Genomic DNA, 26,756 nt, shown 5'->3' on the forward strand with positions numbered 1-26,756 from the left:
GATCTGATATTTGATTAAATGTAGGAGCTTGTTTACATGTGCGTTATTAAAGCACTGTGCAATGGATTTAAACTGTAATGAGATCTTTGAAATGGACTCTTTTCCTAAAAACCTGGAATTCTTTGGACAGGGTAGAGTTCCAGGATATTTCAGCATCTCTTCTGTACTTAAACAACACATGACTAGAAACTGAAGCAACTACAGAACAAATTGATCTGAATTTGGGCAGCCCAGGTGGCTCAATGGTTTAGCGCTGCCTTCAGCCCAGGGTGAAGACCCGGGATCAAGTCCCACCTCAGCCTCCCTGCATGGAGCCTGCTCCTCCCTCTGCCTATATCTCTGCCTCTGTGTGTGTGTGTGCCTCTCATGAATAAATAAATAAACTCTTTTAAAAATGATCTGAATAGTGTCCAGCCTCAGAGGTAAATTTCTGGACATTTGTTTACAGTAATTCTAAGAACTATGATGGTGACTAAAAAAAAATCTGCTTCAGAATCTGTGTTCCTTGAACTAAATTAAGACTTTAAATAAAATAGACAGCAAAAGAAAAAAACTACAAAAATAAGAAAAACTGCCTGTACTCAGTTGAAACTACCAATTCTGCAGAAAGTGTGGGTAACAATGTTCCATCAAAATATGCTCAATTTTCATTTAGTCTATATGGAACATTCTATCCTAAGTATAACTGACCCTAACCTTGACCAATTCAACTGAATCCTATTCTGTTAAAATATAAGAGCAACAAAGGAAAGAATAGATAATTGGATTGCATCAAAATTCAAAATTTTGTACCTTAAAAAACAAATGAAAAAGCAACCTCATAATGGGAGAAAGTATCTGCAAATCACATATCTATATGATAAGGGGTTAATAATGTCCAGAATATATAACGAAAACTTTACACCACTAAACAACCCAGTTAAAAAATGGACGAAGAACTTGAAGCAACCTTTCTCAAAAGAAGACATACAAATTGCCAAAAATCATATGAAAAGATGCTCAAAATCGTTAATTAGCAGGCAGATGCAAATAAAAGCCACAATGAGATACCACTTCACACCAATTCAGATTTTTTTTCTCTTTTTCCCTCTCTCCCTTCCTTCCTTCCTTCTTTCCTTCCTTTCTTTTTAAGGAGGCTCCACACCCAGCACAAAGCCCAATGCAGAGCTCTAACTCACAACCATGAGATCGAGACCTGAGCCAAGATCAAGAGTTGGATACTCAACTGACTCAGACACCCAGGTGTCCCAAGGTATTATTGTTAAAAAATGGAAGATAACTGGGGTGCCTGGGTAGCTCAGTGGTTGAGCATCTGCCTTCAGCTCAGGGCATGATCCCACGGCCCAGGGATCGAGTCCCACATCAGGCTCCCTGCATGGAGTCTGCTTTTCCCTCTGCCTATGTCTCTGCCTCTCTGTCTCTGTCTCTGTCTCTGTCTCTCTGTCTCTCATGAATAAATAAATAAAATCTTTTAAAAATAAAATAAAAATAAAAATGGAAGATAACAAACGTTGGTGAGGATGTGGGAAAATTGCAACCCTTATGCCCTGCTTGTGGAAGCATAAAATGATGCAGACACTGTGGAAAGTAGTTTGGTGATTCCTCAAAAAAATTAAACATAGGATTGCCATTGATCCAAAGTTCCAAAAGGAGTGAAAGCAGGAACTCAAACAGATATTTGTACACCCATATTTATAGCAACATTATTCACAATAGCCAGAAAGTGAAAACAACCCGAGTGTATACAGACAATGAAAGGTCAGACAAGATGTGGTTTATTCATACAATAGAATACTATTCAGCCTTAAAAGGGAAGTTCCAACAGATGCTATAACGTGGATGACCCTTGAACACATTATGTTAAGTGGAATTAGCCAATCCCAAAAGAATAAAAATTGTATGATATCAGGTACCTAAAATAGACGAATTGATAGAGACAGGAAGTAGAAGGGTAGTCAGCAGGGCCAGGGAGGAGAGGTGAATAGGGAGTTATTGTTTAGTGAGTATACAGTTTCAGTCTTGCAAAACAAAAATAGTTGTGGAGATGGATGGTGGTGATGGTTGCACAAAAATGTAAATGCCAAATGAGCTGTCTACTTACAAAATAGTTAACATGATAAATTTTATGTTGTACATTCTTTAAAATTAAAAAATAAGTAATTAATAAAATAATAAAAATGAAATAAAATATTAGGAAGAGTTGGGCTTTTTAAAATTCTGGTGTTCCCATGAGAGGGGCTCTTGATATCTTCATGGCTCACCTAGAAAACTCATTAGCATATTCTTGACTTGTTAAATGAGATGGTGATATCTGTGCCATTCTCTGCTTCTTCCAAAATATGAATACATTTTATGTTTATTTAGGCTTATGATTTACTGAAATCTTCTATTTGAGAAAGTATCTGGGAGCAGATTTGAGTGGTAGGATCTAAACATGGCTGCTCACAAAATCTGCCTCATAATCAGTATTTCTACAGTTCGGTCTTCAAAATGTTTCTTTCTATCTCAAAAAACTTTTCTTGCAATGCAGGAATTTCACCAGGTGGTCAAATGTCTTTATTATATGTTCCAAAAACCTTAGTCCCATGCTCAAAATGACGAAATTCTTCCTAACCACCCAACGATTTAAACTTCTTTTTCATTAAAATTACATTTTCTTTGTTACAAAGGTGGAAATCAAGCAAACATCAAAGGTAACAGCCAAATATTTAGGTATTGGTAAAAGCAAAATGAGAAAATAGTTATCTTCGTCCATTTTCTATTATTAGTAACAATAGTTACCATTTGTTGACTACTTTCTTATGATAAGATCAAGCAAATCACTTCACTTATACTGGTTAGTATTTTTATTCCTATTACTACAATTTATCAACTCAGGTTATGAGTATTTTATTTTAAGGAAGGCATTCCATGTTCATATTCATAGCTTCTGAAGCAAATTCCCTCTGTATTTTAAATCCATCCTTATTTCTAGGCACCCAAACAATAAGATCAAGCTGGCATCTCATTCTTTAAGAGAGAATTCTTCATAGATATGATGCTTCTAGTAATAGAAAGATTTTGTATCCCTTTACTCTTGAAAAAAAAAAAAGGAAAAGTCTCTTGACGTCTCAGTTTGAGAGTTGCTAGTGCACTGATCATGTCTTAGAGAAATGTTCTATGAAGACGGACTAGAGAAATGATACTTAGAAAGATCTGAGGATCCGTATCTGACGTTCTAGTGAAGAAGTCCAGAAAGAGAGTGAATAATCCAAGCTCACATTCATCAGTTTGGTCTGGAAGCTTATTTCTCTGGGTGACGACTCTTCATGTAATTATTGCTGCTATCTGACATTCTTCATTTTCCTTTGACTTCAGAATTTTTATAGTTGCATTCTGTGTGTGTTAAGTCTAGTTTAGTATTGGAAATATGTGGACTTCATTTTGGTTTCGTAGAATCTATGCAATCCTAGCTCCGCATCAATGTCACGTTTCTAGGAGGATGTGAATGGCTCCTGTATAATGTTCAGAGTACTCAGACGCTTAGAGTGTCTTGATGCACATGGAAGTTTTCAAATACCCATTGTTGATGATGTGTACTTGGCATAGCAACAACTCAGGAAATCACCAAATGGGATTCTCAAAGACAAATTCCAAAACAACTCTAAGAGTTCCCCTGAGAGCACTCTATTTATGGGACATGGGTTACATAAGTGACAAGACCAGGAACAACCTAGAAGGGAATCATTAAAGAAGCTGCAGAGTGGAAAAGACCTTGGCCTAGTTAAGGTTTATAAAAACTCACTTCTTAGAGATGGGCTTAATGTATAGCATCTCATGTTGGCAAGACACTGGCATGCCTTATGGGGTCAATGAGTCTCCTAAGTACAGACTGGTCTTTGATTTCACAAAAAAGTCATGACTTCTGTAGGAAGAAGACAATAGTACTGGTAATAACATTTATTAAATTATGTATAAATAAGAAAAAGTTGCTTTAGAAATGTATTTCTTTTAATGTTTTAAATGGTAAATCTCTTGCAAAATATCCTAACATTTGTATTAAGCTTGTTTTTACAAAGATTATTTTTTAAATGATTTTTATTTATTAATTTATTTGAGAGAAAGAGAAAGTGCTCATGAGCTGGGGAGGAGCACAGAGAGAGAGAGAGACCAGCAGACTCCAAGCTGAGTAAGGAGTCCCATGCAGGCTGGATCCCATGACCCTAAGATCACAACCTAAGCTGAAATCAAGAGGCAGATGCTCAACCAACTGAATTACCCAGACACCCCTAGCTTTATTTTTTTAGAGAGAGAGAGTGCACATGAATGGGGAGGGGGAAGAAGGGGAGTGGGAGAGAGAGAGAGGGAGAGAGAGAGAGAGAGAGACAGCGAGAGAGAATCTTAAGCAGGCCCCATACACAGCATGAGCCCAGTAAGGCTCTAATTTCACCATCCTGAGATCATAACCTGAGCCAAAATCAAGAGTCAGATGCTTAACTGACTGAGCCACCCAGGTGCTCCTAAGCTTTGTTTATTTGTTTGTCTGTTTAGCACACTCCCAAAGATATCACAGAGAATATTATGGCAATAAGGTTGAATCCCTATGTATTGGAGATCTTTAATTCAGAATTATATGAAGCTTCTTCTAAAAGTCCTTAAGCTAATGTCACATTCATTGTGGAGATGTCTCTAAAGCATCCTCTACAACATATTACAGAAACTCTGGATACCTATAAAGATAGAGCATGTAGCCTTCCAAAAAATCACGTTACAAATAAGTAAAATGTATAATAACCATTGTTATCAGCTATATTTTATTGCTATACTTACCTATGATATCTACCTTAACTAAAATTTCCAAGCTTGCAAGAAGTACTTTTTACTTGTGGAGGATCACAGAATGACTACAAGATGTCTAAATAAGTTAAAAAAAAAAAAAGTGGTGGGGAATGCCTGGGTGGCTCAGTGGTTGAGCATTGGCCTTCCACTCAGGTCATGATCCTGGAGTCCAGGGATCGAGTCCCACATCAGGCTCCATGCATGGAGCCTGCTTCTCCCTCTGCCTGTGTCTCTGCCGCTCTCTCTGTGTCTCTCATGAATAATTTTTTTTTTTTTAAGAAAGAGTAATAGAGGGGAAATATACAGGGAATTCAATTTCTCTGGTTGCCTCCTATCACCATAGATGTGCCATCAAGGATTTAGCAAATACTTTTAGCATTTAAAAGAAACCTAATAAATTTTTTCTAACAGCTTTATTGAGATATAATTTATATGCCATAAAATGCAACCTTTTAAAGTATACAATTCACTGCTTTTAGTATGTTTACAAAATGGTGCAACCATCACCACAATCTAATTTTAGAAAATTTTCATTGCCCTCACATAAATACATTTTAGTTCTTGTTCTTACTATAGGAATTCTGTATTTCTGGATAAATAATAAAAGGCATTTTGTTAATTTGGCAATGGTTATGTCAAATCTATAATAAAGAAAAATAGGTGAAAATGTAGACAGTTGGCAAGAAGCAGATAATAAAGAGTAATTATTTTAGTTAAAGACTTTAGAAATGTAAAGGTTTGGGGGAAGAATCTTCAAATCTTAATTTTCAGTAATGGAAATTCTAGAAAGTAAAACATGCCATACACCAAGTGTTATTATTCAAAATTTTCAAAGTTATAATAGGATGTATTAGTAGATAAATTTCTAGGTAAGCTTACAAAGGCTTTGCGATAGATCACCTTTGGAGGATTTGTACCATTCTAAAGAGAAAGTGAAATTACTTAGATTTAATCCTCGCCTTTGGCTTTGTCGATGCCTAAGATACATTATCTAGTGATTATAAAGTAATAGTGTTTTAATAGTGCCTATTCATACAGAAAATGTCTTTGTAACCCTATACAAACTGTTAAAAACAGGACAGATGCTATATTTCAGCATCTAATCAGAAAAAAAGATGTGCATTTATTTTATATTCATAAATTTTATATAATCCTTACTAATTTGTGTGATTTATTTTGAATTTGCAATGCATGAGTTAAAACTCAATGGTCAAGTTATTTGGGAGGATTAGTCATTATGCATTATCATCGTCATTGCTACACTGGATTACGTTGTCTTTGATAGCTTTCTCTCCAACATTATTTAATATGCTTGCCAAATCAACAATAAAAATCTTTCTATCGAGTTACTCAAATTTTCAAATATCACAAAATTTTTCCAATTTTTGAGTATTGCCCTCCCCCACCAAAAAAACTCTTTAAAAAGTTTTTTAAGTAGTGGTTTTTTTGTTTTTTGTTTTTTTGTTTGTTTGTTTTGTTTTTTTGAGAGACAGACAGAGAGAGAGAGAGAGAGAGAGAATGAGAAACAGAGCACAAGCTGGGCAGAGGGAGAAGACTCTACACTCAGCGAGAGCAGGATCTCTATGCAGGGCTTGAGGCAGGGCTCCATCCCAGGACCCAGAGATCAAGACCTGAGCCGAAATCAAGAGTCTGATGCTTACCTGACCAAGCACGCAGGCACCCCAATAGTTGAAACTTTTTAAAAATAGAAATTCCTGTGTTAGTCCTGCCTACTGAAATAGAATCTTTGGGTTTAATAAACTGGGAATCCAAACTTTTAATAAACATCCCAGACAGTTTCTTATGAAGTTGTCTTACCCCTTTCCGAGAGAGAGTTTGGGAAACACTGGGAAAATGTGGTGCAATAGGATCTGGGAAGCAACTTGTTCAGATTTTGGAGCTCTAATACTTCAGGACAGAGAATCATTAAGATGAAAATACCAGGAAAGCAGCCACCGTCTCTGCCTTGTTGCTAATACTTACTACTACCTCACATGCATGCAAATACTTGTTAAATGAAAGAACTTTCTTTATGAACAGATCTCAGGTTGAACTTCAGGCTACTTAAGAAAAAAAGTAGGCACTTAGACACAGGAATCCAGAACGAAATGAATATTTCATAAGACTATTTCCACAAAGACCTTTGGTTATTTTAGAGTCAAGAAAATTATAGACATTTTGGTGAAAATACTGTTATTAGATTCACCTTTCTGGGTGTCCACTAGATCAAAAGTGAGTGAAGAGTTTGGCAGACTTTCCTGTACCCTGAAATACTTATTTGAAAAAATCAATCCTTCCAGAATGTTGAACAGGATGACAGGAGGCTAGCCTTAGATCCACTACTTGCCTTGGTGGTTGTAGCTGAGGGAATGTTGCACAACATCGCACTCTCCCAGCAGTTGTACCTGTTGGCTCTCTTAATTGTCAGGGGCACAGCCTCCACTCAGCCTGAAGAACAGAGAGAAAACAAGAGGAACAGCACAGCCCGTTCCTCAGACAGCATGGTTGGAATTCTTTCTCAGCTTTTGTGTTCACATAGAAATGTTATCTTAATCTCAACTGACAAGAGTGTTCTTAAGACAAAACTCAGAGAAGGAAGGCTAGAGGAATGCTTCAGGGATATCCAAGAACAAAATGAATATGATCTACACAGCAATTACCTTGAGAAACTGAAACTCATTACCACAATTTAGACACTAGATGGAAAAGACGAATTGTTCCTTTCTATTTTGGGGTGAAGATTATAAAAGATCATAATAGTGGCTTTTCACATTAAATAATGTTTTTCCATTTCTGTAAAAATGCCTTAATGTCAAAAAGGAAGGGAAATCACTTAGTCATCTAAGTGGGAAAAAGCAAATCTATGTAGTGGCAGTAATTCATTTATTTCTCCAGCCGGCAGTTACTAAACACCTTTTGTGTGCCTGGTTTGGGTCTAGACAAAGAAAGAGAATGAGATAGTTATCATAAGGGTTTCAGAGACAGAATCTCAGGGTACTCTGAAAATCTTCAACTAGAGAGTATCTCCAAAAAAAGACGAGAGATGAGGGAAGCCTTCTCAGAAGACATGATTATGTGTAAATAAATAATATGGAGATTTTAGAAATTGAAATTTAAAACAGCTGAAAGCAGTATCATAAAATCATCTTTCTATGTAAATTTAGCTAATATTATCACTGAAATCTCTGTGTCTCCTAAGCATGTAGTCACAGAGGAGGAAAGACTTCAGTGCAATGCATGGGAGGAATTCATGTAAATATTTCTACTACTCCAATCTCCATGAAAAATAACTATCGATCTTCACACGGGTCAGACACCACGCTGATAACTGAAATTAGGAGAGAAGAATTTTTTCAGGGGAGGTGGGATGAGCAGTCTTGCATTACAAAACTTTGTTTGCTTGTTTGTTTTAAAATTTAGTCATTATAATGGGAAGAAGGATTCATTTTATTCTCTAAGAACCTAATAAGCCTTTTGAAATTTCCTTTCTTCCTTGCTTCTCCTTCTTTCTTCTCTCTCTCTGTTTTTTCTTTGGAGCAAACCTCAGACCTCTAAGAAAGAAACTTGACACAATCATTAGCCATTGCTCTTTGGTAGCCACTCTATAAGTTCGATGGCATCGCAAAGGACACATTAGTCACTCAGGCATTGGCTGACGGCTGGGGAGTGGTGAGCAGGAAGGTAATTGTGGTGAGCACAGAAGGGAACCTGAGGAATGAGAACAAAGAATGGAAACCAGAGATATTAAACATCCTGTTGCCGGCACTGTTGATGCTGCCTTCTAGCCTTTCTTCTAAGATCCAAGGCTTAAAACCATAAGCAACACATTATTGCTCCGAGAATCTCTAAACTCTTTCACGCCCATTCTCTACTACTCTGTCCTTACTGTATGACCAGAGACAGAAGAAAATGTATGCCTCAGACTAGAAGGAAAAGAATAATCAAGAAGAATTCCAGATGTGGTAAGAAGGGAAAATCCCATGGTCTTCAAAGCAACCTTGCTTCCCAGGTTGGAGCTGAGGAGGGAGAAAAAAGCCAGGACCACAGCAAATCTGATCATCTAACCCCTGCACTGGAGCAGAAATTCACACTTTCAGCCTGTGTTCTCGACCGTCATTGTTTATGGAACTGGGAAGGGTGCCTTTGAAAATGTAGAATGCTAAATTATACACAAGTGTTTCTAACAGCATACTTCTCTTCGAGGAACATCGGCTAAGAGGTGAAACACAAATTTTTTGGAACAGACTGTAAAGTTTGTGGAGAACTAAAAGAACCCAAGTTCACTTTTTTCCCCCAAAAAAGAAGCCAAGTTGACCATTTAATAATCACCAGGTTCTTTTTTTTTTTTTTTTTAAGATTTTATTTACTCATTCATGAGAAACACAGAGAGGAGAGAGAGAGAGAGAGAGGCAAAGACACAAGCAGAGGGAGAAGCAGGCTCCATGCAGGGAGCCCCACGTGGGACTTGATCCTGGGTCTCCAGGATCATGCCCTGGACTGAAGGCGGCACTAAACCGCTGAGCCACCCAGGCTGCCCTAATCACCAGGTTCTTTTGGTAAATATTGTCAGCTTCCAAAGATTCCAGGTGGGCCTTGGCTGGCAATCCATTCTCGCATAATCTTGTTACCTCACAGTATGTTCATGATGAAAACAGGTTGGTTGGTTTGTTTTTTTTAAGATTTTATTTATCCATGAGAGACACAGAGACAGAAGCAGAGACAGAAGCAGAGGGAGAAGCTCCCTGTGGGGAGCTTGATGTGGGACTTGATTCCAGGACCCTGGGATCATGACCTGAGCCAAAGGCAGACACTCAGCTACTGAGCCACCCAGGTGCCCTGGAAACAGGATATAGAATAAGTCCTATCTAACTTTTACTAATAAGCAGACACAAATCATATAGTTTTGCTTGTAAGCTAGGCCTACCAAGGCTGTGAAGCCACCCTGAGAGCAGACCAGCCGACCTTCTGGTTTGAGTCCAGGAACACTGTCCTCTCTGAAATGGTATGGCCAAATGGAGCAGTGAACCTCAGACATTGCTTCAGAGATACTAGCTGCGGCTCGACATGCCGTGTTTTTACACTGTATTCACACTCAAGTGTTGCCATTCCCTCATCCTATCTACTCACACAACTCAAGGCCAATGCATTTTTATTATTTATGATGCTAATTAAAAACCTTCTGGTGTAGATTTTGATGATGATCTCTGAAGTTTTTCTGTTCCGACCTCTGCAGTATGAATACCTGGTGAGGGTACTTCAAATTCTAAATATGCTTTTAGAACAGTGAACATAGAAAGCATCCAAATGTCAGCTATTTGCTATTTTTCTCGTAATTACCACGCTGTCATTTTCATGTGTTACGGTATCTGACACATTCAGCTATTTCTCTACATATTTTACTTGATCACTACACTAGTGTTTTTCACACCCATTAGTGGGTTATAAAATCCATTTAACAGTTTCTACATAGCATTTGTTAAAACCAACCAGAAGAAAATAAAAAATATTAGAACGTATCAAGTTCTGGTTCAGTCTTATAAAGGTATGAATATTGAGTTCCGATGAAAAATGAATTTTCTACTGTGGTTCATGGTCAAAAATAAAAAAGAAACAGGAATTCACACTACTACATTATTTGCCTCAAAATACGGGAGAAAGGGACATTTCCTACTTATGTTGCTATTCCCACTGTTAAGCATATGTTTTAGATGCTTAGTGTCTGATTGAATGAATTCTCTTTTTTTCTGCTATGATGAATTTCACTATAAAATGGAACTAAAGATATTTAAACCTTTCGCGGAATCTGAAACAGCATATGTAAGCATTTGTAACTGATATTTGTAGAACCAAAGAGTAGAAAGTATCCTCTGCTGCTCTGGTTTGAAAAGAACTGTAATTATGTCCCTGGAACTCTTTAGAGCTCACTTTCCCCTGTATCACAAAGTTCTGCCTTTTTAAAAAATTACTTCTTTAGATGAAATACATTCCTAGGCCCCTCATTTTGGTTTCCCATTGTTGCTATAACCAACCAACCACAAATGTAATGTCTTAAAGCAAAGCAAATTTAGTATTTTACAGTTGTGTAGAATAGACACTTGGCATGAGTACACTGGGCTAAAGGCAAGGTGTCCACAGGGCTGCTTTATTTGAGGCTCTAGAGGAGAATCTGTTTCCTTGTCTTTTCCAGCATTTTTTGGCTCATGGCTCTTTTCTCCATCTTCAAAGCCAACAGTGAAGCTTTCTGACCCTAGCTTTGATGGTCACATCTACTTCTTTGACTTTGACTCTCCTACTTTCCTCTTTCATTTATAACAACCCTTGTTATTACACTGGGCCCACGCAGATAGTCCAGGGTCATCTCCCCATCTGAACATCTTTATTTAGTTATCTCTGAATATTTCCTTTTGCCATTTAATATTTACAGGTTCCAAGAATAAAACTTGGGCATTCAGTGCAGGGCTGGGTGTGGGTGAGGGTATTATTCTGATTACCACACCTATCAATTCTATCATCTAAGAACTGGTCCACAGGATGACCATTGGCAAAGCATTTTTTTTTAAGATTTTATTTATTTATTCTTTTTTTAAAAAATTATTCATGATAGACACACACACACAGAGAGAGAGAGAGAGAGAGAGAGAGGCAGAGACACAGGCAGAGGGAGAAACAGGTTCCATGCAGGGAGCCCGATGTGGGACTTGATCCCAGGTCTCTAGGATCAGGCCCTGGGCTGGAGGCGGTGCTAAACCACTGAGCCACCTGGGCTGCCCTGGCAAAACATTTTGAGTAATTTTTATTCTATTTGATTATAGGCATCACTATTCAGGAAACTTCCTCTAAATCTGTTTTCCGATTTCACACGACTTTGGGGACAAGGGCTAATACAGTACACCTTACATCTATGATTTTAGTATCTTTGGTTTTGAAAATTTGCTGAAACTTATGTAATAATTCTTATTTTTGTGTTGAAAATTTCACTATTGCTAACTTTTAACACCTGTATTGTTTAGGTGATAACCAAAAAGGATAGAATTAGAGAAATGTGAGTATAATGCCCAAAATTCTAAGCAAGTGAAGGATGGTTTGAGAGTTTATAAAGATGCATATCTGAATAACTCTGGGGACAGAATATGCTGTCCACAACAAAAAGTCATTGCAGTGTTTCCTGAACAATTGAGGAAAATGATTCATAAGAGCTGCTATCTGTTGGCAGAACATTCTAACCCTGTCTGCTTTGGTTTGTTTTTGGAAGCCAACACTTAACACTCATTTTTGGTGACCAGCGTTTTCATTTTTTTTTCCCTCCACCTCCCTATTTTCTATAAGGATTTTGTCTCACCAATGAGATTTTTGCCACTCCTGGGATTTATCAGCAACACAGATCCTTGGCCAGGAATTATGTTCCTTTACTTTAAAATGTTTATGGATACTCTTAAAGTAAAATGTGTTCTGCAGAGTAAAATTCAAAAGCAAACATCTATCACATGAGTAGGTATTTCTCATTACCTCGAAGATGTTAAATTGCTCGTATAAATTAGTTTCCCATCGTCTTTTCCAGTCTCATCTTAATTCTCCATGGTTTTAATAGCAGGGTGCACTTGCTCATTTCACGTGGTTTATTGCTTTCCCTAAAAATAATTTTAATAGCTCAAGTAGGCTTGTAAATTTGATTCTCTCTAATAGTTTCATTTATAAGTGGTCACATTTTCTCTTTGAAGCACAATTTAGTATATCTATGGCAAATCAGGCTAGGTTTGGTTTTCAAATTGTGCATCTATCTCAATTTGAAACTACTATTGTTCCTATTCAATATTAGATGAGACAGATGGAGCAGAACATACCTTAACAGTAAATGTGTCTTAGAATGTTTATACTAATGGTTCATTGAAATTTGTTTGAGTCAAAAGGATTAGGTTGTAAAGCAAGCAGAGCCCTTCTGCTAGCATCTGGAAGAAATCAACTATGAACTTGGAAATAAAACCCAGGTTTGAATCTGACTTTATTACTTTTAGCTGTGTTTTTGGGGTAAGTTATTTGTACTCTGTGAACCTCAGTTTTCTCATCTGTGTAAACCAGAAAGTACTTATCTTGCAAGAATGGCATGAGAACTCCACAAGATGTAGATAATGTTTAGCATAGGATCCACAGTAAACATCTAATCAACAGTGTAGCTGCTATTACCTTGAATGTTTTACTTTGGCTTTAAAAAAATTCCAAGTATTCATAAAAGATTTTACTTGATATGTGCTATAAACAGTTCTCGATTTCCACAAAGAATATACAGTATAGCAAATAGCTCAATATCACAGAAAACGTTAAATTTAAAATTCAGAATATGAAAATTAAATCAACATAATATTTAATTTATTACATTGGCAAGAATTATTTCAACAGAACTTTTTAATGAATAACCTGGCATAGCAAATAACTGTGTGTGAGGGGTGGTGGATTTTTTTTTTCTATAAAGGTGCTAAAACAACTAATAATCTGTATATAAAAGAACACAAAGGAAAAACTGGTCCTCAGCCTGACACCATATTAAACTACCAATTTCAGATCAACAAAAGACTTACTTGTGAATGAAAAACTATGAGGCAACCCAAATTACAAAATAAATATACACCAATGTATACATGAATAGAGATAAATGATTTCATAAGTAAATAAATTGGGAAGAAAAGACAAATTTTCCTTATGGAAGAATTCCATTTAAGGAGATAGTCCTCCCTTGAGGAGATAGAGGTTAATCACCACCACTACTCCACTTTGTGCACAGGCTGGATTAGACTTGTTTCTAAGGAATAGAGTATGAAAAGAGTGAAATAGTATAGTAACCTTGCAGAGGAGAAATCTGGCAGGCATACTAAAGGCTAACCTCCCCAGTAATGTCTTTTGGATATCATATAACTCTTGCTATCTGGGATGAGAAGGGCATTTTACCTATGTGCTATTTTTCTTTCTCTCTTTTTTTTTTTTTTCAGAAAACCCTTAACCCCACTCTAATCATGAGGAAAACATCTGAAAAAGATTCAAAAACATTTTACAGCATAACTAACTGGCCAAGGTCAAGAAATTCAAGGAAAGACTAAAAAAGTATCACAGATTAACAGAAAGTGAAGAGAAATGACAGAGAGGTGCTTTCTCACTCAGATTGGATCCTAAAACAGAAACAGAAAAAAAAAAAAACTGGTAAAATGCAAATAAAGTCTGGAGTTCGATTAATAGTAATGGGCTAATGTTGGTTTCTTACCTTCAACAAATATACAATTATAATGTAAGATGTTAACAAAGGGTGGAACTGAAGAAGGGATATATATATGGGGATTCTCTGCACTGCTGTTGAAAACTTTCTGTAAACATAAAGTTATTCCAAAATAAAAATACCCACCATTTGCTTCAACGTGAATGGAACTGGAGGGTATTATGCTGAGTGAGTAAGTCAATCGGAGAAGGACAAACAGTGTATGTTCTCATTCATTTGGGGAATATAAATAATAGTGAAAGGGAATATAAGGGAAGAGAGAAGAAATGAGTGTGAAATATCAGAAAGGGAGACAGAACATAAAGACTCCTAACTCTGGGAAACGAACTAGGGGTGGTGTAAGGGGAGGAAGGCGGGGGGTAGGGGTGAATGGGTGACGGGCACTGAGGGGGGGCACTTGACGGGATGAGCACTGGGTGTTATTCTGTATGTTGGTAAATTGAACACCAATAAAAAATAAATTTATTATAAGAAAAAAAATAAAACACAAATTATTAAAAAAAACAAAATAAAAAGTGTATTAAAGAAAGACTACAAGAGTTAAAAAAAAAAGAAAAAAATCAAAAATATTTTTATATTCTTAAGATATAGAGGATTTCTTAATCAAGAAAAAAAGTGCAGGAAAATATTGATAAATTTGACTACCTTAAATTCTGGAGTGTCTGTTCATCCAAAGATGCTGCAGAGAGTAAAAAGTCACAAAAAGCGAGAAAATATATTTACAAATACATTTCGATGCAATGCAAATTGAAAAAGGCAGGCAATTTTGTAGCAACAGGAGGAAGATACTTAACTAGCCACTTCCCAGAAAAAGAAATCCTAAAGATCAATGAATATATAAAGGATCTTCAACCTCATTACTAATCAAGAAAAATCCACAGTGGGATAGCATTTTATGTTTGCTTGATTAGAAATCTTAAAGACATGAGAATATCAAGTGTTAACAAGGACATGGAACACCAAAACATTTATACACTGCAGGTGGGAGTGTAAGGCTACATTGTCACTCTGGAAACAATCCTACACTATCTAGAGTCCAAGATGTGTCTATCTTATGTATGGCAAAGCAATTGCACTCCTACGTTTACACCCTGGATAAACTATTCTATATATGGACAAAGAAACATGTACCAAGATACTCTCAGAAGCTCTGTAACAGCAAAAAAAAAAAAAAAAAAAAAAGGAAAAAAGAAGGGGGAAAAGAAAAAAACTAGCAGCAACCTGAAAATCCATCACAACACAATCCATCCAACAATGAAAATAAAAGGACAGTAACAAGGAGCAACAAGGATACGTTTCAAGTACATAAGTTGGAGGGAAATGAGGAAGCTGCAGACGGATGCATAGAGCACGATCTAATTACCTGAAATTTTAAAATGTAGAACTAAACAATTTAGGGTTTAGGATTACAAGCCTGTGGGAAAGCTATAAAGAAAATCATGACCACTACACATAATTCTCACAATTAATATCTTCATGTAGGTAAGCATGTAAAGAATATTTAAAACAAGGCAATGTTCTTCATTTTCAATGGGATGGTGGGCTCATGGGGGTGTTTGTGTTATTGTAATCTGTACTATTATCTATAGTATAAATGTAGACACCTGGCATAGGTACACTTGGCTAAAGGCAAGGTGTCCACAATAATACAAAGAAATTGAAAAAAATAAGAGAAAGGAAGAAAAAGAGAAGAGAAGGAGGGAGGATGTGGGTTGTCACCTCCACTAGCAACCATACCCAAGAAGCATGTCTACTCCAACACAGAAAGGGATTCCCAAGTTTAGAACTAAGTGTGTCAGTTTGGTAGATTTCACTGGCTCTTTTCATTGTTATCCCATATCAGATCTCCATTTAAATTAGCTGGGTCCAAGGTACATTATTTACTCCCTCAGGTTCAGCCTTTTGTGACACATTCGGTTCCAGGCCTGGCCCCAAGCTGGCTCTGGCAGTATGTTAGTTCTCCATCTTCCTCTTCTTATTGTCACAACAGATTGAAAATCTCTCTGTCTCTAAATGTACTCTATCCCAGGACACAACTTTTATTATTGCTCTCATTGCTCACACATCTGGGCTCATCGATGCTGTAATAAGCCATCCTTCCTGAAAACTCATTCCCCAGAGCCTGGGCTGCCTTTTCCTCCCTCCTAGGACTTCCTTCCTCTTCACGTTGTTCAAAGCCATTACACAGGGGTGATGGAATATTTCTAATGCAAACCTGGTCGATCATGGCCACAAACACCTCTTATCTCTTCCTGGTCAAGGCAACTGTCAGGAATCCTCAGAAAGTGGCCTGAGAGACATGCAGATTTTTAAAAGACATGCTCCATATTAGGTTTGAGAGTTTCAGTCTTATTCACTTAAGATGCCAGAAGAAAAATGTGTAGCAAGTGTGGAAGTTAGGGAGACTCATGGACTAGTCCAGATTGAGAGGATGGTCTGAACCAGGCAGTGGATATGACAGACATGGAAATAGGAAGGAGGGGACAAATTTGAGGGAGATTTGCCCAGAGCCTTGGGCATTAGTCAATAAAAAGCAATCTAGGGATCCCTGGGTGGCTTGCAGCGGTTTAGCACCTGCCTTTAGCCAGGGAGTGATCCTGGAGTCCCTGGATCAAGTCCCGCATCAGGCTCCCTGTATGGAGCTTCTGTACACAGCTTCTCCCTCTGCCTGTGTCTCTGCCTCTCTCTCTTTGTGTCTCTCATGAATAAATAAATAAATAAAATCTTTTTTTAAAAAAGGCAGTCTAAAAGGACTGATGTGAAGGTGAGCCACCATCTTCATGAAACAACAAGTGGATGGATAGATTTAGGATTTTAAAGTCTAAACCTGCTGCTACAATGAGGCAAGCAGAAACTGAGTGTGTGTGAAAGCTATAGATTATTGGAGAAAAATGATTAATAGAGCACCAGGCTCTACTATTGCCAGCAGGAAGCAATGCAGAGAACATTGCTTGTAACCTAGTAAAACCTTAAGAAGCCAATGACTATCTTGTTCATGGCTTGCTATAATTATTAGTGTTTACATGGATTGAACAAATTTTCATATTGTACATGGATTTAACCTGTCTTCTTGACAATCCTCAACTACTCACATGTATCCTTCTTATTCCATAGTAAAAGTAAACTGTACTGGAAAGTACAAACATGGTTCATAATATTCTCTCGGCTCAACAGTTTATTTGTTTACTATTTACAAGGGTTTTCTGAAATGACAAAAAAATCCTTTGAGAAAATGTTATAAATGTAATTATATAAATGATGATAAAAGATCTGGAGAAAGGAAGAAAAAGTGGAGAAAAAGAGCATAATCAACATCTCATGCCATAGACAGCTTTTAAAACTAAACAAGAATTCTCTGGCAATAAAAAGAATAGTTCAGCCACACTATTATCATCAAAGAGACGAAGGCAGTATTTAAAACAGAGAAGAGAAATCCCCTTGTGGCTCAGCGGTTGAGCCGCCTGCCTTTGGCCCAGGGCATGATCCTGGAGACTCGGGATTGAGTCCCCATCAGGCTCCCTGCATGGAGCCTGCTTCTCCCTCTGCCTGTGTCTCGGCCTCTCTCTCTCCTGTGTTTCTCATGAATAAATAAATAATATCTTTTAAAAAAATAAAATAAAACAGAGAAGAAAGAAATCAGATAAGTTTATTTTTTGACTTCATGTTTATCATAAAAAATAGCCCCTTAATTTGAGGTATATATTTTCTTTCCCATGTAATAAATATATTTTTATAACATAATTTGTCACATTTTATGGCAAAGGTAAAACATGCAAAAGTATACTATTGTGTCAATGATAACTCTATAAGAAAACTACAAGTGGAAAAGAAGTACCCAAATATCTATTAAGTAGAATTAAGTGGTTTTTTTCCCCCTCAAACATGTAAATGTTTATGTGTTGCATCATTCCAGGGTAAATTAGCCCAAAATGTGGATTCCCTCAACAAAAGTTATTTCTTTGAGGCCTATTTATCTCTTGTGTTCACACTGGTACAGTGTGCCCGTATGCATCTTTTATTATTGCCCTTATTACATAGTATGATTTTTTTTTAGTTTGATTTAGCCCTTAGAATATTAATGCATTGAAGATAGAAATTGCCATTATTGGGATCCCTGGGTGGCTCAGTGGTTGGGCGTCTGCCTTTGGCCCAGGGCATGATCCTGGAGTCCCAGTATGGAGTTCCTCATCGGGCTCCCTGGGAGGAGTCTGCTTCTCCCTCTGCCTGTGTCTCTGCCTCTCTTTCTCTGTGTATCTCATGAATAAATAAATAAAACCTTTTTAAAAAAAAATAAATTGCCATTATTATATGGATGAGTATTTTTGCACAGTGCATGACACTTGGTAGTTTCTCATTAAATATATAATGAATTGATTTACACATATATAATGTCTTTTCCCAGGATATTCTAATTTCCCTAAAAATTGTTAAGTCTAATTATAAAGCTCGAGAAGTAATACACACTTTCTTTATAAATGCCTGCTTAAAATCTATAATAATATATAAGTTGAGAACTTTGTAGAAGTTCTATAGCGAAAACTTTGATTCATCCTTCTAAAATACCAGTAAATTCTGTATACCAAAGAAAACCTCTAAGTACCTTTTCTTCTTGAAATATAATACAATTAAATGGCTTTCTTACACTTTGGAGAGGGACTATCTCATCCAGAAATATAATAGAAAATCATGAATTTTAACATTTTCATAAACTGTAGCATATAGGAGTGTGAATCTTCTCTTTTCTCAGGCAGGCATAGTCTGCTCTGTGGGTTGCTAAGATACATAAACTTAAAAGTACAGAAATGTGATTTAGCTCTTTAAAAATAGGCTAGGCAGCTTTCTTATTTCTGGCAAAATTAGTCTCTAGAGAATATATACAATCTCAGTACAATCATTTATTTTAGTTACTTTCTGGATTGCTGAATTAAATTGTGGTTTGTGAAGATTTTAATCTTAAGGTTTAATGTTGAGATCAGCGAAATTATTTGCAAGCATTAACTAAAAGCCTCTGTCTTTGGCTTCCTACCCTCCCACCCTTTATTTTGGCAATCAGTAGAGAACAAGCCAGATCCATTTCAGTGAAAAGCCACTGATTTCTCTTTCCAAAGTAGCTAACTCGTGTGCTCTTCCATTTCTTCTTTTCACAGAGAAAGGAAGGTTACACCACAAGACCAAACCCCTTTATTCTGAGGTAAAGTGGTAGCAAAAGTGGGTGGGGATACCATTCTGAATTCTTAGATTATGACAAATCTTTGGCAAACAGATCTTTCCTGGTTGACCCAGATAATAAGCCTTATGGATATCCTAAAAAGTTCAAATTATTTCTGCTGCAGAGCCTGACCTCAGAACCCATGACTTGTTTTCTGTTGTCAGTATTTTCAAGCTGACTGGCACACTGGTCATGTCCCTGGCCACTAGCCTCACAATCTGTTCATGATAAGAAACAAGCACAAAGTTGACTTCTTACAGGATATTAGCCTAAGTAGAAGGTATGCAAGGAATATATAAAACTTGAATCTACGAACATTTGAAAGCAAAACATATAGAATAAATGTAAGTAAATATACGTATAGTGAGTGGAAGCTCTCTGGACCTACAGATGGTAGCTGCAGACCAAAAATATGCACTATGAAGAAAAAAATCTCTACCATGTACTCTCTCATATCCTTAAATTGGTTTCTATTTTGAGTCCTCTCATTATTTCACCTTCCCTTTGTTTCCTCTTATGTCACTGCTTCTCTGAATTTTTTGTAGAGTTTTATTTCTTTTTTCGTTTCTCTTTTTATATAGCATTTCTTCTTTTACCTGCTGCAGAATCCCTTTTTTTTTTTTTGCCTCTTCCCTCCTTACTGCACACTTAGTTAAGTGGAAAGTGTTCACTATCATATTTCAGTCGAGCCTATACGTGAGTTTACATATTTATCTCAGACTCATACCTTTCTCCTTTGTGCTTTCAAATCACATCTCTACAGCTGAGTTTTCAAAAGTAATATTCATAAAACCAAACTCATTCTTCAGTATTCCGTATTCGTTCCTCCTCTGTTCCTTACCTATGATCCTTATGATTCAGCTATTGATATGGTCAAGTGTCTGATAGTAGAGACTTCTAGTAATATTTCCTAATCCAGTGCAAACCCTCCCCATATAGACCCTCTCTTTCTTTGTCATGTATTTATTTACCAATTCACTTATTTTACTGTGTAAATAAGGTATAAAATGCAAAACATACAAGTTCCCTAATTCCTCTCCTCACAGTGATTATGAACAGTTACTGAACTGTTATTTTTTTTAAAGATTTCATCTATTTAAGAAAAGATTTCATTTATTTATTCATGAGAGATACAGAGAGAGAGAGAGAGAGGCAGAGAGAGAAGCAAGCTCCATGCAGGGAGCCCACGTGGGACTCGATCCCTGGTCTCCAGGATCACGCCCTGGGCTGAAGGCGGCGCTAAACCGCTGGGCCACCCAGGCTGCCCCAGTTACTGAACTGTTATATCTCTTTCCAAGATGGCCTTTTTCTCTATAAGCATATATGTACCTATATCTTTGTGTGCATACACATGTGTCTGAACATACACACACACACACACACACACACACACACAAGGACAACATATTGGTCTTCACCTTTCTTTTTTTTTTATTTATTTAACAGTATACTTTGGAAAATATTCCATATAATTCAAAGTGGTTCCTCATTAAAAAAAAAAAAAACTGTTGCAAGTTATTCCATTAAATGTAGTGTGTACAGCATTCCATTAAGTGGAAAAAACAAAATGGATTATCACAGTAGTTCAAAGAGTAGAGAAGAGAAATGGAAATATGCTATTATAAATTTTTCATACTACCTGTAAAGTGGTATAATATCACTTTAAAGTAGATTATGATATGTTAGAGATTTATGCTATAAACACTAAAGTAACCACAAAGATGGTATATTTTCTTTTTTTAAATTTTATTAAAGACTTTATTTGAGATAGGGAGAGAGAGAGAGAGAGAGCAGGAGGAAGAGGGAGAGAGAATCTGAAGTAGACTCTGTGCTGAGCTCAGAGCCCAAGGTGGGGCTTGATCTCACGACATGGGAGCATAAACTGTGCCAAAACCAAGAATTGGACACTTAACCAACTGGGACATCCCGGTGACCCAAAGGTGGTATCTTTTCAACGAGGCTTCATAGAAAACTACTAACAACACTGCATAAAGACCAAATCAGTTGATACAAACAAAAGAAAAAGTATGTTCACCTGGCTCTGCAACAAAATAAAAGCAATTACCCATCGCAGGAAAAAATGCAAATATTAAAGCAGAGACCCCTGAACATTTGTGGATAGGAGCTCCTCAAGACAAATGGAGACTTTCCATTTAAAAGAGCAGACACTGCCTTAGTTCCTTTCACTTTTCTAAAACCCACTCTTGATTTCTTGCTATCTTCTTTTACTCAGAAAATTTCCCTTCCTCTAGTCACCCTACCTCAGTCATAGATACTAAATTGCAGGGCTAACTGCTTTCACTTTTCATTTGAAGTAGACATTACCCTTTCTGTGTTTTTATTTTCATTAAGTAAAGATTGGTTTAAAAACAGAAAAACAAGAAAGAAACAATGTCTGCCGATTTAAAACATCAAGTGCCTATTTGTCCTTCAGGAATTTCTCCAAAAACACAAAAATTCAAAGGCCTCCACTGGAGATATTTGCAGTAACTCAGAGCCACTCTGCTTCATGTTTTTTGGTTTTCTTGCCTTCAGGGTATGTGTTTGAAAAATTTTATTATCTTTAAATATATATGACAGTCTAATCATGAAGGTACAAAGAAGAGAAAGAAATAGTTGACTCTGTGAGTTATAAAATTAAAACTGTTCTTCCTTTTCCTCATGTCATCAATACATCTTTCCCATATTCCACTAGGCAAAATAACTATTGCCAAAGTCAGTTCCAAAAATCCAAATATAAAACTTCAAAACTGTTAAAGAAATAAAATATGCTCTGCTCTTGGAGTGAGAATCTCAGGACACACAGGCCAGGACCTATCTGGGTTGGTGCAGTCCTACCTTTTCTTGGTATTTCAGGAATAAACAAATGATTTCTTCGACATGTTTTTCACAGTAATATATTTAACAATTATTTTTGTTCCAGTGGGTTAGATTTCTCAAATGTCTGGATTATTGAAAGATTCTTGAATATGTCACTTACTTTTCTATTCCAAGTTCCTTTGGGCTTTCTCACCATAGGTCACTTTGTCAGCCACCCCCAAGTGATGACTTCTTATGTTTCTGAGACCTGATGCTGCCCTGGGATGCCCATAACACAGCTGTCACCACCATCTGCAGATTTTCATTATCTCTGGAAAATATTTTTCTCTTATCCACGTGATATTATGACCTTTTCTATGTACTCCAGTGGTATAAAATATTCTTTCCCCATCAGCATTCTAACCTGGTCATCTGGCAGTGACTCACCCCCATAGTGTCCTGTAAAATGATTGGTGATCCAACTTTGATTTACTCTTTATCACAGATTTCATCTGCTAAGGACTTGGGCAGCTGTCCAAGGGAGAATAGCTCACAAGTCAAATACAATATCACCACATTGTCATGCATCCATTATGAAAATAAATATTTGACCTATTTGTTTTTCCTTCTATCAAGTGTCTTTGGGTAAAGTTAACCTTCCCATAATTGACATGTAAATAAATAATCTACATTTAGGATCATCTCCATTAATGTGTATGTGTTTGTATCTCAGAATACATTACTTGTTCCCTTCACTGTGGCATTGATGGCATTGACTAATGGCAGATTATTATTTCTTTGTGCCTACTTGCAACCAATGTCTCCATCAAGGCAGAGGATCGGCTGGTATTTTTAAGTACTTCCTCTATGCTGGCACTGTGCAAAACACAGCACGTACTTAGCTCTCACCACACCCACTTAATAGAAGTATGTACTATTATGGTCCCATTATAGAGATGCAGAAATGGAAGCACACGGAGGCTAAATAATTTGTCCACACAGCAGTAAGTGGCGGACCCAAGATGAAAACCCAAGCAGCACAGCTCCAGGTCTTACACTATCAACTAGTGCTAACTGCTTATCATTGTAACACATAAGCCAATGGTTTCTTAACCTAAACCAAATCAATGGACGTTTAGGTTGATTCTGATCTTTTGCTTTTATGAACAACGTTATAATGAATACTTTTGTACATAACATCATTTTGCACAAGAGTTTATAGAATAAATCTTTTCTTTTTTAGAGAGAGAAAGAGAGAAAAAGTGCACAAACAGAGGGTGGGAAAGGTGTGGCAGAGGGAGAGGGAGAGAAAGAACCCCAGGGAGGCTCCACATTCAGCAAGGAGCCTGATGCAGGGCTCGGTCTCATGATGCTGAAATCATGACCTGAGCCAAAATCAAGACTTGGACACTCAACTGACTGACCCACCCTAGGTGATTCCAGAATCTTGAAGTAGAATTTTTTTAAATCAAGGAGTATGTACATTGTACATTTTGGAAGGTACTGCTAAAACATTCCCCATAAGCAATGTAGTAAGAATTGATATTTCCTAGACCCATTTATTAGTGTACAGCAATGTATTTTACAAGTTTTAAATTATTTTTGGAGTGTATCTACATGTTTTTTGCTTTTCTTCTCTGTCAGGTTTCCTCCTACACTAAATTGATGCAATTATCCAAGGACTTGGACCACAAAGCTTTTTATTCAAAACATTCGAAATCTAGGCAAAAGTATGCTTTCGATATTTCTGAAGGATAGGGAAGGAGTTATATAAAATTATCTGGATAATTGGATCTGTCTCCCTGTTTTAACTGGTATGACTAAATTTATAGATGTTAAATAAAGGATGACTATATCATTAGGTTTTCTGGAAATCAGATATTAACTAGACATGAGACAACCTCAGTTTTTCTATGTATAAATTGTGGAACACCTGAAATGCATGCAAAGCAAACTAATCACAAATAATTTATGAAAATAAACCTTACAAACAGGAAAATTAAAATGGAAAATTTGTCTCAAAAGAAATAATTAGCAATTAAGGACTTTTGAAGATTTTTTAAGGCAAATTTTCCATCTTGCAAATTTAAATCTAAGTAGAAAAATTCTCATACCTTGATTTTTTTCCAAATGTTAAATGAAAAATTAATTGACCCTAGTGCCGGCATGGAAAGAAAACTAGATAATTTATGAAAAGTGATAATAATGTTTAAAGAGATATTACCTATTTACCTTAAATCCTACAAATGCAAGTTTTAATTCTTTTTGGGTTTCAAAATACATTTTTAAATAATTTATTTTGCATTATAATGACATATTTAGCATGATTTTCAATTGAATGATGAGTAATAATCCATCATTTTCTCATGTTAGCTCACTTAAGACCCACAACAGCCAGGGGAGATAGGAATTTTCGTCTCCCTGTTACAGATAAAACTTGAATGCAAAAAGGCGAAGTGACCCACAGACATGCATAGGCAAAGGTAGCCTTGCCATATCTCAAATTCCATAAGGCTGGGACAGCAGATCTAGTTATGATTAACAAGAAGCTCTTTTGTCTGAATGTCAGCTGATCCAGCAGTGTCTATTTAGATACTTTGGACCCCTGATTTTGAATGTTGTTTTTTTTTTTTAATTCCTGCTATTTTGGTTTTAATTGTACAAAATAAACTGGAGGGGATACATTATTTTTTAGGGGTAAATGACTTAACCCTTTGCACTGCCAAGATCTCCAGGTAAACACAGATATCAGGGTATTATCAGTAGCTTTACCAAGACTCCTTTAATATGTTTTCATTATTAGTATTAGAAAGATGGACAACTTATTATTAAAAACTAATATTGTAACTTTTGGAAGTCAGAAGTTCAAATGCCTTCAAGAGTCCCACAATTCTAGGGGTAGGCTGTAATGAGATTATGGAGATTAAGGGCCCCTGGATGGCTCAGTGGGTTAAGCGTCTGCCTTTGGCTCAGGTCATGCCCAGGGTCCTGGGATCAAGTTCCCACTTTGGGCTCCCTATTCAGTGAGGAGCGCCTCCTTCTCCCTCTCCCTCTGCCTGCCACTCCCCCTGCTTGTGCTCTCTTGGTCTCTCCACCTGTCCTTCGCCCCCCCCCCCCATCAAATAAATAAATAAAATCTAAAAAAAAAAAAAAAGCTATGGAAAATAGTAGGTCCAGAGGCATATGGAAGAGGCATGCTTTTATAAAAATGCCCAACTTCCAAAATGCAGACTGGGCCTATGGTTTTAGTGTCAGCGCCTTGGCTATTTTACTATAATTGATCCTGAACAGTCATCCCAGAAATATAACAACAACAATAGAAAGATTATTTAAAAAAAAAAAGAATGATTATTTAAATTGGATTCCAAAAGAATAAACTGGTTGTTAATCATTACACCTAGCAGGATAAAGAATATTATAAACATGTATTTCTTTTTTTTTTAAACATGTATTTCTTTTCAGCCTTGCTTAGAAAGAAAATACTAATTTAAAAAGAAACTATATACATATTAAGGCAGAATAGGCTAAAAGCCTTCCCTACACAAATTTTAAATTTAAATACACTGTTACTTAGATCTAACAACACAAGCCCAATTCTAGATCTCAAAAGAGATGTAAGCTAAAAATAAGAGAAGAATGTGATGTTGCCCACAATCTTTGTCACATTCCTCAGTTTGTTACCATCTCTTCTCATTGGGGGACTTCACAGTGCTTTAAGACTTTGTGATGACCATGGCTCTGAAGGTGGCTTCTCTCCTCTAAATCTCTGATCTCTTTTTTGCAGTACCTTCCCAAAGGGAGAATGAAGTTATACAGGACATGATAGAAGAAACTAAGCCCACTTTAAAAACAGAAAACAAAAAACCCTATGCCTGTATTGTTGTGTATTTGATATTAAGTTGTCTAATATTCTATGCTTCCTAACTGAAGGAATGCTGAATAAACTGATATTTTAGATGTGTCCAAAAACTGTTTTCAGGTTCTAGCTAAAAATCCAATTCACTTGCACTTAAAACCTCTCACAGAAGAAATCCATAGACCCCTATTCAGGATCAAGACTAAAGAATCTCCTGTCTTTACCATATCCACACACAAAGTCCTTATCTTTCCCCATTAAAACCTTTCCTTCATCTTAACTTTTTTATGAGTTCTTTAAGGTGTAATTTTAGCAATCATCCATGACGTAGGTTGTGATTATCCTGATTATAAGATCTCTCTTTCTTTTTCCTGAAACTCTCTAGCATTTATCTGCAATGTTCAGATACCTCATTTATTTATAGTTATTTGTATATATTTACCGTCTCCAATGACACCATGGGCTCCAAAGGACAAGGGCAGTGTTGCATTCCTTAATTGTATTTTATTAAGGAGATGAACAAAAGTATAGTTAAGGTAAGTTTCTGGCTGTCAAGGAATTGGTAGCCCTGCTTCCTAGAGTCCCACAAAGCATCTTACATATAATAAGTGCTCAGTCAAATTTTTGAATTTTTTTAATGGACTCCCAAGCCCATAATGATAGCCAGGAAAGAAATGCAAACAACAAAGTTTGTTTTTTGGGTTTTTTGGGGTTTTTTGTTTGTTTGTTTTTGCTTTTCTGGGACATCACATGAAGATGCCAATTTTTTAGAATAGCATAAAAATTACTGTATGAAAAAGAAAAAATACAGT

At 36.6% G+C, this 26,756-nt stretch overlaps 1 long non-coding RNA gene across 1 annotated transcript in view; it reads right to left on the bottom strand.

Annotated features, from left to right (window-relative positions):
* The window catches only part of LOC102154762, a 93,863-nt gene that overhangs the window by 2,555 nt on the left and 64,552 nt on the right, over nt 1-26,756 (bottom strand). The gene's annotated exons all lie outside the window — the stretch shown is intronic.

The sequence above is a fragment of the Canis lupus genome, chromosome 31 (assembly GCF_011100685.1).
Source record: "Canis lupus familiaris isolate Mischka breed German Shepherd chromosome 31, alternate assembly UU_Cfam_GSD_1.0, whole genome shotgun sequence".
Classification (NCBI taxonomy): Eukaryota; Metazoa; Chordata; class Mammalia; order Carnivora; family Canidae; genus Canis; species Canis lupus.